Below are 13,365 nucleotides of genomic sequence, written 5' to 3'. Positions count from 1 at the left end.
TAGACTTTACTTCAGGACCCTTATGCGCATATGGTGAATGGCCCCAATTGAATCCAGTACCGGTTGGATAGGGGATATTGAATAAATGTGAATTGTGACCATAAGACTAATGAACTGTGGTAACTGTCTTATCATTGATTTTTCTTTCCGATAATGACAGTATTGTGGTATTGATTTTGTGTTGCTTCCGTTAATCAGATGTCAGGATAGTTAGAATGGTATAAGTCATAACATGACGGATACATGTTATAGTATCTATCAGTGTTATCAGACTAGAAATTGTAAAGTTAAGAAACCAAAAGTTACTAGACTTAGTGGTTGTAAAGATTAGGTCCCAAACGTTACCAGACTTAAAGGATTAAAAGATTTCGACCCAAACCATAAGATTCTTAGAGTTCTGATTTATTTATGTAATTTTTGTTGTTCCATTAGATATGTTATTGACCATTTGGATTCGTTATTATAGAACTGAACTGATAATTTCTCGTGCGGTGATTTCATTATGAATATGGATTTCCTTCGAATCCAATAATCTGAGTGGCAATCAGCACTGAGAAATAATTTATTATTTCTCACTCGTTTTCCCTTGTGGGTTACAAGTTCATTATACGAAGTCAGAGAAACGCTTACGAGTTATAATTGACAGCAGGGTCACTTAAAGCTGATTTGGGTTATTTTATCTGACATGGTGCATAGAGTATTTCTCTAGCATCATACACTACAAAATATCAGGTAATTCTTGTTAAATAAATTGGGATGTGACAAAATATAATGGATGCTATTGGTAATGCATAAAAAGATCCATGTCATATGTTACGTATATTGAATGATAAATAGACGCGGTAGGTTCGTTGCACCTCCGGATCGAGGGTGTGACAACTTTACATCTAACAAATCTAAAAAAAAAACTAACCTATTTTTTTAACCTATTAAAAATAAATCCGAATTTCAAAAATAAAATCTAACCTATTCAAAACAAATCAAATTATTTCACATATTCAAAAAAATAAATCTAACCAATTTTTTTAACCTATTAAAAAATAAATCTAACCTATTAAAAAAAATATAGTTACTTCACATATTCCAAAAAAAAAACTAACCTATTTTTTTAATCTATTAAAAATAAATCCGAATTTCAAACATAAAATCTAATATATTCAAAACAAATTTAATTACTTCACATATTCAAAAAAATAAATCTAACATCTTTTATTAACCTATTAAAAAATAAATCCAACATTTTGAAAAATAAATCTAACCTATTCAAAACAAATATAATTACTTCACATATTCAAAAGAAATAAATCTATCATATTTATTTAACCTATTAAAAATAAGTCTGAATTTCAAATATAAAATCTAACCTATTCAAAACAAATCTAATTACTTCACATCTAACAAATCTAACATAAACTAAATAAATCTAACAAATCTAACATAAAATAAATCTAACAAATCTAATTACTTAACAAATTTAATAAATCTAACATTCAATAAATATAACAAATCTAATTTCTTAACATTCAATTTAAATTCTAAATTTCTCTACAAAAATAAATCTAACACCAATTTAATTTTTAAATTACTCTATAGAAATAAATCTAACATTCAATATTTCAATCTAACCAAATTTAATCTAGCAAAATTTATTCTAACAAAATATAATCTACCAAAATTTAATCTAACAAAATTTAATATAACATGAAATAAATGTTACCTTTTTAATCTCGCGGGAAAATCTTCGAGAATACCTTCGTAATTCCTTTTTCGTTTGCGTATTTGTTAAATTAACAACTATATTTTTTTTAACAATAAAATTAAAATTGGAGAATAATAAAAATATTGAGATTGAGATTGAGAGAATGAGAGATGAAAATATTGAGAGAGATGTGAAAATTTGTAAGGAATGGGTATATATTTATAGCATTTTATTTGGAGGGATTGAAATTTGAATTTTTTTTAAAAAAAAAACTGAAAAAAAGGGTAGGGGTCCAGGTAGGGGATAGGGGGAAATGGAGGAAATTTTGGTTTAAAATTTGAATTTTAAACCAAAAGTAAAAAAAAAAAAAAAATCTGTCACGAGTTCACGGGCATGGACGCACGGGTTCATGGGCATGGACTCATGGGTAAGGGTTAACGGGTACGGGGGTCCAGGTAAGCACGGGTTTTTTCCAAAAAATTGGATCCGGCCCGTTTAATACCCGTGCCCATGTACCCATGCATACTCGTGGCATGGGCACAGACGGACTGGTCCAGGTTGAGCCCCCACGGATTTTTACCAAACACTATATACCGTGGTTGAAGTGACTTCCATCATTAAAACTTTTTTAAAACAATTATTAATTGTATTAATGATGTAATGCGTCCATCATTTAACCTTCAAAGTCCATCATATATTGTGTCTGTTGGAATTCCTTCAAAGTCCTATTGCGTTGTTCTTTCAAACCACTAGTGGAAAATATGGAATCAGGATCGGTTATTGTAGGGCGCAGAAAATTGCACGGCGTCAGGTTAGCTAACGGTGCGGGTTTTTTATGTGTGTGGGTGAGTGGTAATGCTCCCGGCTGGGTTCAGTGCTCTGTCTCTTTGAGTGTGAACAGGTCACCGAACTCAGGGGAAGGGCATTCACTCGGAATTGCTTTCTGCATTTCTCCTGGTTCACCCCTTGTGACGACTTACGTTCATGATCGGTTGTCGGAGGTTTTATTATTTTCGATTGTGAGGACGTTTTACTTCCGACGGGCGCAAGCCCCCGCCGTTAATTATATCAGAAAGACCTTTCGAGTCTATCTGAAGACCTCAAGCATTCCAGGATGTATGCCTATTTAGATTGAACTGAATAAAGAGGCTAAAAGGGCTCATGTATGGTCTATTTTGGGTCATGTGATTGGTTCTCATTTAATTTATAGATGTATTTTGGTCAGTTACCATAATATATGCATGAAAATATGGATTTACACATTCAAAATATGAGAACATTCATGAGGGATGCCATTTATGTATTTTTAATTTGAAAGGAGTATCCAAATATCATTTTTATACTTTTATTTATAAAAATATGTCGAGAGAGGGGCATTTTGGTCATTTCAGATTATTTGTAGAAAATGGATATGTTTAAATATCATTTATAATTATAGGAAATTGAATTTGAGTTCATTTGGGACTGATTTGAGTTGATTTGGATTTAGTATGAAAAAGTTATGGCCAAAAAGGACTTGAAATGACTTATTTGTGAAGATCTTATACTTCCAGGGACTTGTTTGTAAATTTTCAGGGACCTGGGACTGTAATTTGGGCTTTTAATAGGGCTTGGAATGAAATTTGGGCCTTCAAGGGCTTGTTTGAGAAAGTTTTATGCTGACAGGGACCTTTGTGTAAATTTGTAGGGGGGTTTCTCTGCATATTTTTAATAAACAGAGGGGTTTATATGCAAAAGGACATCTTTTGGTCACATGTGGACTTTAAGATTGGTGTTGAGCTTTGAGGTTTGGGTTTTTGGACCTTTGAGATGTGCACAAGCCATTGGATTGAGATTATTGGGCTTTAAGATTTGTGCAGAAGTGATTTGGTTAATCAAGGCTTTGAGATTGGCTTTTGGGCCTTTGAGATATGTACCGGATCATTAATTAATGTGCAGGGCTTCAGATGCCATTCATTTGAACTTTGGGTTAACCTTTTAATGGATTTAAACATATGACAGGTGGGGCCCAAATGTCAGGATCCGTTGGATTTGATTTAAATTTGGTTCATCTGATTAAATAGGTTGCTTTAAGATCCGTGTTTCTTGCTTTGAGGATCGTGCAAAGGGTTATCGGCTTAGGGTTCTTCTCTGACAAACTCAGTCCGGTCGATCTAGGCCACGGCGGCGCCGGTCAAGGACATGGCTAGGATCGTGGGGTTGTCAGGAGTCGATTGGTGGTATTGTCGGTCGTCGGCGATCATCGGAGGCGGCGGAACAAGCATCTACAGTACCAATCGGTACCGATTGATTCTCAGATCGATTTCTATCAATTTCTTTGTGATTTCTTTCAATCAATTGGTTGTTTGAAGTCGTGTGGAGTCACAGAGGACATTGGAGGCATCAATTTGGCCTTGGATGAAGCTTTGAACACAATTTTGGTTATAGGGTCTCGGTTCCAGTACCGATTTGGTACCAATGGTTGGTACAAGGGATTTTAAGTCTAATTGAGTATCCAAAGGAGTCACTTATGCTATCTGGAATGATTTGGAAGAGTTTAGAAGCTTTGGTTTATGTTGGATTGGATTCTGACTCAAATTAGCATAAAGAACCTATATTTTTCAATATTTACATGTCATTTTCTTTTGAATTTTGTATAAGATATATGATTTTTATTTCATATGCTCAAAGATGTATATATCAATGACCTTTGTTTCAAATTTGAGTTTATTCTAAGAAACATAGCTCAGTCAAAAGACTTAATCAGTGCCAAGGGCATATATGGTAATTTTACCATTTTAATTTACAGAATTTTTATTTTTTAAAAGATGAACTTTGACATATCATAACTCTGTATAGGAAAGTCCAAATGATGCAAACTTTATATCAATTTCATGTGTTTTGATGTGTTCTATCTGACTGTGAAGTCCATTTTTCACTTTAGTCCTTATGTTTGTCTGAATCATCAGATTTGTCAGCAGAGGTCAAAAAGGCCTATTTCAGTGCATTCCTTTCTACCAGTGGTCTTCCAAATCAATTGAGTACTGAAGGCATGCTTAATATGGTACCAGGGACTGCTACAAGTCACTTTGGAGTCTGGTTTGTCTTTACAACATATTTCAAGGGCTATCAAGCCACTGTTTTGGTACCAGTATCAAATAGAAAGAAGATCAAAGCTCAAAAGTTCATCAAATCATCACTTTAGAATGTTTAAAACATGTCAGGACTTTTAGATTATGCAGGGAGGCCCCTGAATATTTGAAAATCATGTTTTGGCACCTTTACACTTAATTTGAAGGCATTATCATCAAAACTTCATGGATTCAAGGATATAAATGACATATAGCAACATGATTGTTGTCTTTTTTACACCTTGGACCTCAGTTTCTCACTATTTGCAAATAAACCCTTTAGAATAGTGAAATTAGCCATTTTGGTAGCATAGCTTCACTATTTCTCTAGTTTTATTTGCAATTAGGCCTTCTCAAGTGATCATTAGGTTGAGAGTTGCAAAGGATGCCTGTGGCTCACTTTAAACAACCCTTGTGTATTTATCTTTTAATTAAAGTCACTTTATTCCCTTATTTTGATTATTTTTGTAAAGAAATCAAAGGGTCAGATGAGCAAGGATGCCTGTGGCTCACTACACTCATCTTTACCTCTAATTAATTTACAAAAAATAATCAAGGGAGGCAGAGAAGAAGAAAATGAAAGAAAATAGAGAAAAAATGTACAAAAATATAACTTTTTTATGAAAAGTTTGTATCAAAATAGCACATTTTATGTTTTTAATGTTTATATACATTATTTAGGTGTTTTTAAGGAAGTTTATTGCATCAGAACAGAAAAGAATCAAAAGTTATAAGAAAAGAAGATCAAATGGCAAGAATAACACACTTTATTAATAAAAGTAATACATAACATGGTCCCTAGGGACTTTACATTGAATCCAAGCTCTAATTACCTATGAATTAGACTTGTAATCACAGATGAAGCTTATGGTGTGTGTGTGCACCACTTGTATGTGTGTAAATGTGTGTATATGTGTGTAGCTGTATGAACTTGTGTGTGTGTATGCTTTTCTCTCTGGCTGTCTCCCTTCTTATGCTTCATTTGGGGTGCCCTTTTATAGGCAAAGAGCTAGGGTTTAGAACTGCTCCAGCTGAGGTGGTCTCATCTTGGCCAGAGGTACTTGATCAAATGCCTCTGCTTGATTTATGTTTATTTGAATGCCATCAAGGCAGGGGATCACCCAATTATGCTTTGACATGTCATTTGAATGTGTTGGATGCATTTGATGTTGGGGTTTCACAGTGCTAACCAAAACCCGTTTAGGCTTAAGCTGCGGAATGACCGTAGAACAAAAATTTCTACGGCCAACTTAAGCTCAGGATTAAACGGGGTATGTCAGGAAACTTTCCAAGGCGGTCCACCTTCAGTATTCCTTTGGCATCAAAACCCAATTTAATCCTTTTACAGATCTACTCCATGATTGATTTCTAAAACTTTAATCTACTTACCAATTAAATAGATTAATATAACATATTTATACCTTGTTTCCAAATCACAGTTGGAATGCAGACCGAGCGAGTAGAGCCTCACTAGGGAAGGAATCGACTCGAAGTATCACACGTGTGATACCTCTATTAGTTATCCACCAGGACTAACCGGAGAGCGGTTTATTTCTTCTGCCAGAAATACTATAAACCGCGGAATTTTCCAGAAACACTATTCACCGAAATAGGGACAGATTAAATATATTTAAGACTCCAAGTTATTCCGTTTCACTTAAAAGCAAAACAAGAAATACCGCAGAGTTTGCAAAAATATATTTTTCCGAATCTCGTAATAACCGAAACGGGGGAAGAGAGAAATTCCGATTAACGAAGTAATCAGATTAACATGTGAATTAGTAAGTTTTCTCTCTACCCTCACCCCTCTATTTATAGTGTTTTGAGGAGGTTCGCAAAAGACCGAAATACCCCTCAAAACAAATCTATTTACCAGAAACCCTTGACACCTCATCCTTTAATATGTGAAAAGACCAAAATACCCCTTCCACACCCTTCCACACTCTTCTCCATGCTTCTACACCCTAAGGTGTCATGCAAGGTGGCATAGGTGTGAAATGACCATTTTTCCCTTGGCCCATTAAGGCATGAATAGTAAAAGGCTTTGATTTTGGGCTTTGACTTGGGCTTTTAATTTTAATTAAGGCTTTGATTATTTTGGGCTTTTAAACCCATAATTCAAATCCATAATTAACAAATTAAAATCCAAATCAAATATATATAATTGTCATATACAATTATATTTCTTTTCGGTTGTTGTTCGGTAACTTTTATACAACGTAACGTGTACGTTTATAAATTAACCGTTGTTTCTGCTTGTCATTCTAAATGACATTTATAATTTAATTATATCACGTATAATTAATTATAACCATCTTAATATTAATTATAATCAATTTATAATTAATCAGTAAGATTCTCCGAGTAGCTCCTATATGGTGTGACCCAATAGGATCTGTGTTATGTTGGTAAACAGAGTTAAAACTATTTTAACTTCTATAATCATGAGTGGTATCTGGCAACACATCATGACCATCCAATTGCACAGATGATGTTGTACTGTACAATATCACGATCCAGTAAACTATTTACTTGTGTCAGTTCTTTTGTCTCATAACTATCAGATTAGTTTCAAGGTAGATGTGTGTCATCCTTGCTAACTGAATCTTTTCTTGATCTTGAGCAGATTATCAAATATAATTACTCTTGTAATTATACCGCTAGCAGATAATCTTACTCTATCAAGGGGCCCAGTGATGCTATAGCTCATATAGAGATACGAGGGACAATAGTACTTTTGGTAAACTATCACTTCCTCAGCTAAGATACACATATGGGAATGCTACCGTTATGACTGCTTTTTACGGACAGCGGTAGATAACAATCACACATACATATTTCTCAGTGGGAACGATAAATACCTCATACTATAGAACGTGACACTGAATGAAAACATAAATGACACGAACACAATTCTATTTAATGTTTCATTCGGGGTCTGTCAAATACCATGTTCCTAGAACATGTATCTATGTGATTAAAATGACATCTCGTGTCAGGTGGTTTGTAAAACTTAACCATCTTTTAATCCACATACTAACCTTATCGTGGTAATTAGTGTTCCTGCTAATTACCTTGGTCAGTGACTTTTTAAGAGTATATATCATCTATATTATGGAGTTTCACAATTTCAGTCATGAACTCGAAATGATCCATAAATTCAATAATACTCAAGGCAACAAAATGATATATAAATAAACATTCAATTCATGAACAAAGTTTTATGATAAATTATCGTATTATTAACTTCTAGATTATTACAAACTAACATTTGAGCCCTTGGATCAATCTGTAGGGCATTGCATGGCATAATAGCCCTTGATTTACTGCCATGTAGATGAGGTATGAGGGAATGCATGTTCTCAGCCTCCAGGAGCATATTCTCCTATTTTGGCATGACCTCAGGTCTATTTGACATGTGTCCAGGGGACCAGAATGAGCTGTGAGCAGCTAATAGGCTATGTTGTGTTGGACCCGAGCCATTTCATAGCTTAACATGGGCCCTTCTCGATTATTGAGCTTCATAGCATGCAAGGATGACAGAGAGCATCGTTTTAACCTCCTTATGATGTTCTGAAGGCTAATTTATCACTTGCATAACCAATTTGATGCTCTCAGCCATGGCCAGAACTGAGCTAAAGCTCTTCGCTCAATTCATCTTATTTAATCCATTAAACCTCAAATTGAGAGCATAAATGGCATCGCCTAAGTGTATTAAGCATCCCTGTCGAGTCTCAAAGCTTGATTGCATCTCTAGCCCGAGTTCACAAATTTGCTCTTCTCCTCTTCTCGGCTCAAATTAAAGCTTGTGAGAAGGAAATAATTGTTGAGGTTTAAGCAGAGAGAAGAGGGAAGGTAGTTCTTTCGATTCCTCATGAACTTTCTTTCAATTACTTTCTAATTTCAGCGAATTCAGAGCTCAAAATTGAGCTTGGTCGACGGCTGAAGGGAGAAGAAGGTGTTAGGGTTTAGGGGCCCGCCTGTCAGCGGCTCAATCCCAATGTTTTCCTTTGTTTGATCACGGGTGAGCTTGGCGCATCATAGGCCGTGCAAGAGGGCAGTGGCATGGTGCACGGTGCTCCAGGTGTGTGCAAATCGAAGGGATCAAAGGCGCTGAGTTTAAACTTAGCGCTTTCCTTGTTTGATCTGGCTGGTCAGGGTGTATCATGCACCATTGCACTGCCACTCGGTGTACAGAGTCTGTTTCTCATGCACTGAGCTCATCTATATCCAGTATTCAGCGAAATTTTAACCTGAGAGGCTGACAATGGGTCCCAGGGATCAGGTTTAGCTTAGGAACTCCCAATTTGCACCCAGGGAAGCCCAGATTATTGCTAGGGGTACCCAGAGCTATGTGGCACCATTCAGAAGCGGCCAAGTCAGCATATTCTTTGAAAATTCATAACTCCTTAACCATTTGGAGTTAGAATCTGTATAAAATATCAAAATTCATGGTTTTATATGTAGAATATTACCATAAAATCCAATATTCCATTTCCCTTCATTTTGGGAAGATTTTATGCACATTTAGCATTGTTCAAGCATTTTAATTGGTGCCAATTTCCATTTATTTAAATTGGCAACTTTCTAGGGTACAACAGTTATATACGCATATCAGTATCGGAATACAACCGATCCTGATGAAGGTGATACTGATACTACACTAATTTGGATCGGTTAAATAACCGATCCTAATCTTATACTATCAGGATCGGTTGTTTGAAACAACCGATCCTGATGTTATACTGGATCTAAATTTTTTTTTATTTGGCCAGCTTCCATATATATTTGCTAGCCAGCATAAATTTTTTTTTTTATTTATCATTGATTTATTGGAGCTCAAAACCAATTAAGAACACAAAATAAAATTCATGAAACACAAAAAGAAGTACAATAGTTGAAGAAATTTGATGCAATAGTAAAATAAAATTCAGCCACATGTATGGCACTCCCTCTTTTATCGTCTCCACCAGTGCAAACTTCAAAATCTGAACAAATATTTATATCATTAATTGATTGCTTGTGCATCTTCGATACATGTATTATTTAAATTGAAAGACAAGGAAAACCTAGCTAGCTTACCTCAAAGTGTACCTCTTCACCGCCGATGGAATATTCTCAAAAAGCCTTGCTCAAATGAAAAAAAAAAAAATTGAAAGCATGAACTGTAATACTGCAATTTAGTGTAAATTAAAAATACAAAAGATGCTCAAATGTACATAAGAGATTTGAGGAAATAAACATTATGTACCTTAAGTATAATTTAAGGGCATAAGCCGGGGCATCATTCTTCATCTCATTCCATGAACTTGGAAGAGATGGATGGCACATCCTTGTCAGTTTTCGCCTTCTTCACCTTTTTTTTGACATGATCGAGACAGAGAGAGAGACAGAGATCGCTAAGTTGAGAGGCGCCGGAGACAGAGACAGAGAGATGGACGAGTTGAGAGGCGGGTTTGATTTTTGCTAAGTTGAAAATGAGAGGCGCGAAATGAAAATAAGAATCCTAAAAGAGGGAGAGACTGAGACAGACAGTGAGACAGAGGAGTTGAGATGCGGGTTTGATTTTCTTTAAGTTGAAAATGATAGGCGCGGAATGAAAATAAGAATCCTAGGGAGTTATCAGGATTGATTGTTTCAAACAACTAATCCTGATAGTATACAACCGATCGATAGTTATACTATCAGGATCAATTTAATTTTTTGTTTTGCTAATTTCATAAAATTATATAATATGTGGTATAAATCAATCTTGTCACAAATTAATATTTTTTTATAGAATATTGTATAAATAAATATCATCATAATATTAAATATTATATAACTGTATGTACAAATATAAAATTTAGTACTATATATAATTTTGTGAGTAAAGCTAGGGTGTGACATGCTCACCAAGAAAGTTTGGTGAGCATAACTCCAAAAGTAGATCGGATCGACGTCAAATGCCGAATCCAAACCGTTGAAATCCATGTACTTCATGAGTGATGCATATACATGCAAAATTTTGAAAGTTTCGAGTTTATTTACTACACGGTCAAGTGGTCAAAGAAATAATAAAAATTGAATATATAAAATAATTTATAATAAAATGTTCGTTTCTTTGACCACTTGACCGTGTAGCAAATAAACTCGAAACTTTCAAAATTTTGTATGTATATGCATCACTCATGAAGTACATGGATTTCAACGGTTTGGATTCGGCATTTGACGTCGATCCGATATATTTTTAGAGTTATGCTCACCAAACTTTCTTAGTGAGCATGTCACACCTTAGCTTTACTCTAATTTTGTATATATCTATACCGTCTGGACATTATCCACCTAAATTAGGTATATGAAGGATGCCGACTTGAAACCTTCAAATACGAAATATTATATTTTTGGACAGTTGAAAATTTAGCAAGTACCTTGAAAATCATACTCAATTGTAAAATTGAAAAACTGTCAAAGAAAGACCTTTCCATTTTTACATGAACTCTCTATATTTATAACATTATCGAATTCCTAAATGTAGTTTTCCAGTTTCCAAAAGAAAATGTTCCCAATAAAAAATCCAAATTACATTAGAGGGGGAACACAATGGAAAATAATTAAGAGATGATTCTCAAGCTTATAATGTGATTTTTGCGAGCACCTTCAGCACAATCGGCGAATATGTAGTTAGGATAATCTTTTATATTGTAGCTTCAATAAATCAATGGTAAATAAAAAAATATTTTATGCTGGCCAACAAATATATATATGGAAGCTGGCCAAATAAAAAAAAAATTTAGATCCAATATAACATCAGGATCAGTTGTTTCAAACATCTGATCCTGATAGTAATTATCAAGATCGGTTGTTTGATCCTGATAGTATCAGGATCAGTTATTTTGAAACAACCGATTCAATTGTTTGACAACCGATCCTGATAGTATTAGGATCGGTTTTTAAAAACAACCGATCTTAATTAATGAATTATTAGGATCGGTTGTTTATAAAAACTGATCCTGATAGTATCTGGATCGGTTCTAACAAACAACCGATCCTAATAGTTCATTTATTAGGATCGGTTGTTTATAAAAACCAATCTGAATAGTTTTTAGGATCGGTTTTTTTAAGAAAACTGATCTAAATAGTTATTAGGATCAGTTGTTTCATATAGCCGATCCAGATAGGCCGATCTTGATTCTAGTTTTTCCACTGGTGAACTTGTATCAACAGAGGAACAGAGAGTTAGAGAGAGAGAGCAGCATATGTGAGACAGTGCGCGAGAGAGCTGGAGAGAAATTAGTGAAAGCTGTAGTAGTGTTTGGGCTGGTTTGTCTTTTAAGGCAGAGAGGCCCACACCACAGGGAGTCATTGAGAATGATTTTCTGTGGCCTATTTAAACCACCTCATTTGTATCCTCACGGATTGGTCGATATTTTGGAGACGGAGAGCAAGGTCACTAATGCATCCCTCATCCAGGGACTAGTAGAGCGATGGCGCCCCGAATTGAAGTATACAACATGTTATACAAATCAATGTTTCTAATGGCATCTAACATCCAATACGATGCTAAATAACCAAGTAAGCGTCCAATACGATGCTAAATAACCAAGTAAGCGGAGAAAATCATGAGAAATTTGATGAAAGTCAATCTACGGTTATGCGGGTACCGATGAACCTGATCTCTGCCGAGCACCGCTGCCACGATGATCACCGACGGCCGATAATACCACCAATGACTTCCTAACGTCTTGGCGATCTCAACCATGCCTTTGATCGGCACCGCCGTAACTGGAGATGACCGGAACCCACTTTGTTAGAGATGAACCTAGCCTGATAACTATTGGCACGATTCTCAAAGCATAGAACACGGATCTCAAAGCCACATGTTTAATCCAGTGAACCAAATTCAAAACAAATCCAACGGTTCTCTGACATAGTGGGGCCCATCTGTCAATTCAAATAAACCTCCTTACACCAAGTGGAGGATATTCAAGCTCTGCACAACAAGTGACGATCCAGTGCACTTCTCAAAGGCCCAAAATTCCAATCTCAAAGCTCTGTAAATTAAATCATGTTTACACAAATCTCAAAGCCCAATGATATCAATCCAATGGCTTGTACACATCTCAAAGGCCCAAAGCCCAAATCTTGATACCACAGCACAAATCTTAAAGTCCACATGTGACTAGAAGAAGCCCTTTTTCATATAACCCCTCTGTTTATTTAAAATATGCAAAAAAGATCCTGTAAATTTACAAAAAGGCCACTATCAGCATAAAACATTTTCAAACAAGCCCTTAAAGGCCCAATTTACACTCCAAAACCTGTCAAAAGCCCAAATCATAGCCTCAGGTCCCTGGAAAATCACAAACAAGTCCCTAAAATATAAAAATCTTTACAAATAAGTCATTTCAAGTCATTTTTTATCATAACTTTCTCATACTAAGTCCAATTTAACTCAAATCAGTTCCAAATGAACCCAAATTCTATTCTCTACAATTCTAAATAATAATTAAACATATCCAAGTCTCAGGCTTGGTACCTGCGGGTCTCCTCTACTGCGATAATTAAACATATCCC

General features: G+C 35.2%; 1 long non-coding RNA gene across 1 annotated transcript; it reads right to left on the bottom strand.

The window, feature by feature from the left end:
- Nucleotides 1-9,654: 9,654 nt before the first annotated feature.
- LOC144554093 (uncharacterized) lies at nt 9,655-10,152 on the bottom strand. The gene is made up of 3 exons (XR_013511536.1): nt 10,061-10,152; nt 9,892-9,936; nt 9,655-9,797 (listed from the first exon to the last, which is right to left on the bottom strand). It is a non-coding gene; the product is annotated as an uncharacterized LOC144554093 (long non-coding RNA).
- Between the last annotated feature and the right edge of the window lie 3,213 nt (nt 10,153-13,365).

The sequence above is a fragment of the Carex rostrata genome, chromosome 1 (genome assembly GCF_964058835.1).
Source record: "Carex rostrata chromosome 1, lpCarRost1.2, whole genome shotgun sequence".
Taxonomy (NCBI): Eukaryota; Viridiplantae; Streptophyta; class Magnoliopsida; order Poales; family Cyperaceae; genus Carex; species Carex rostrata.
The sequence above is the reverse complement of the archived record's forward strand: the minus strand, read 5'-3'. Positions and strand labels throughout refer to the sequence as shown.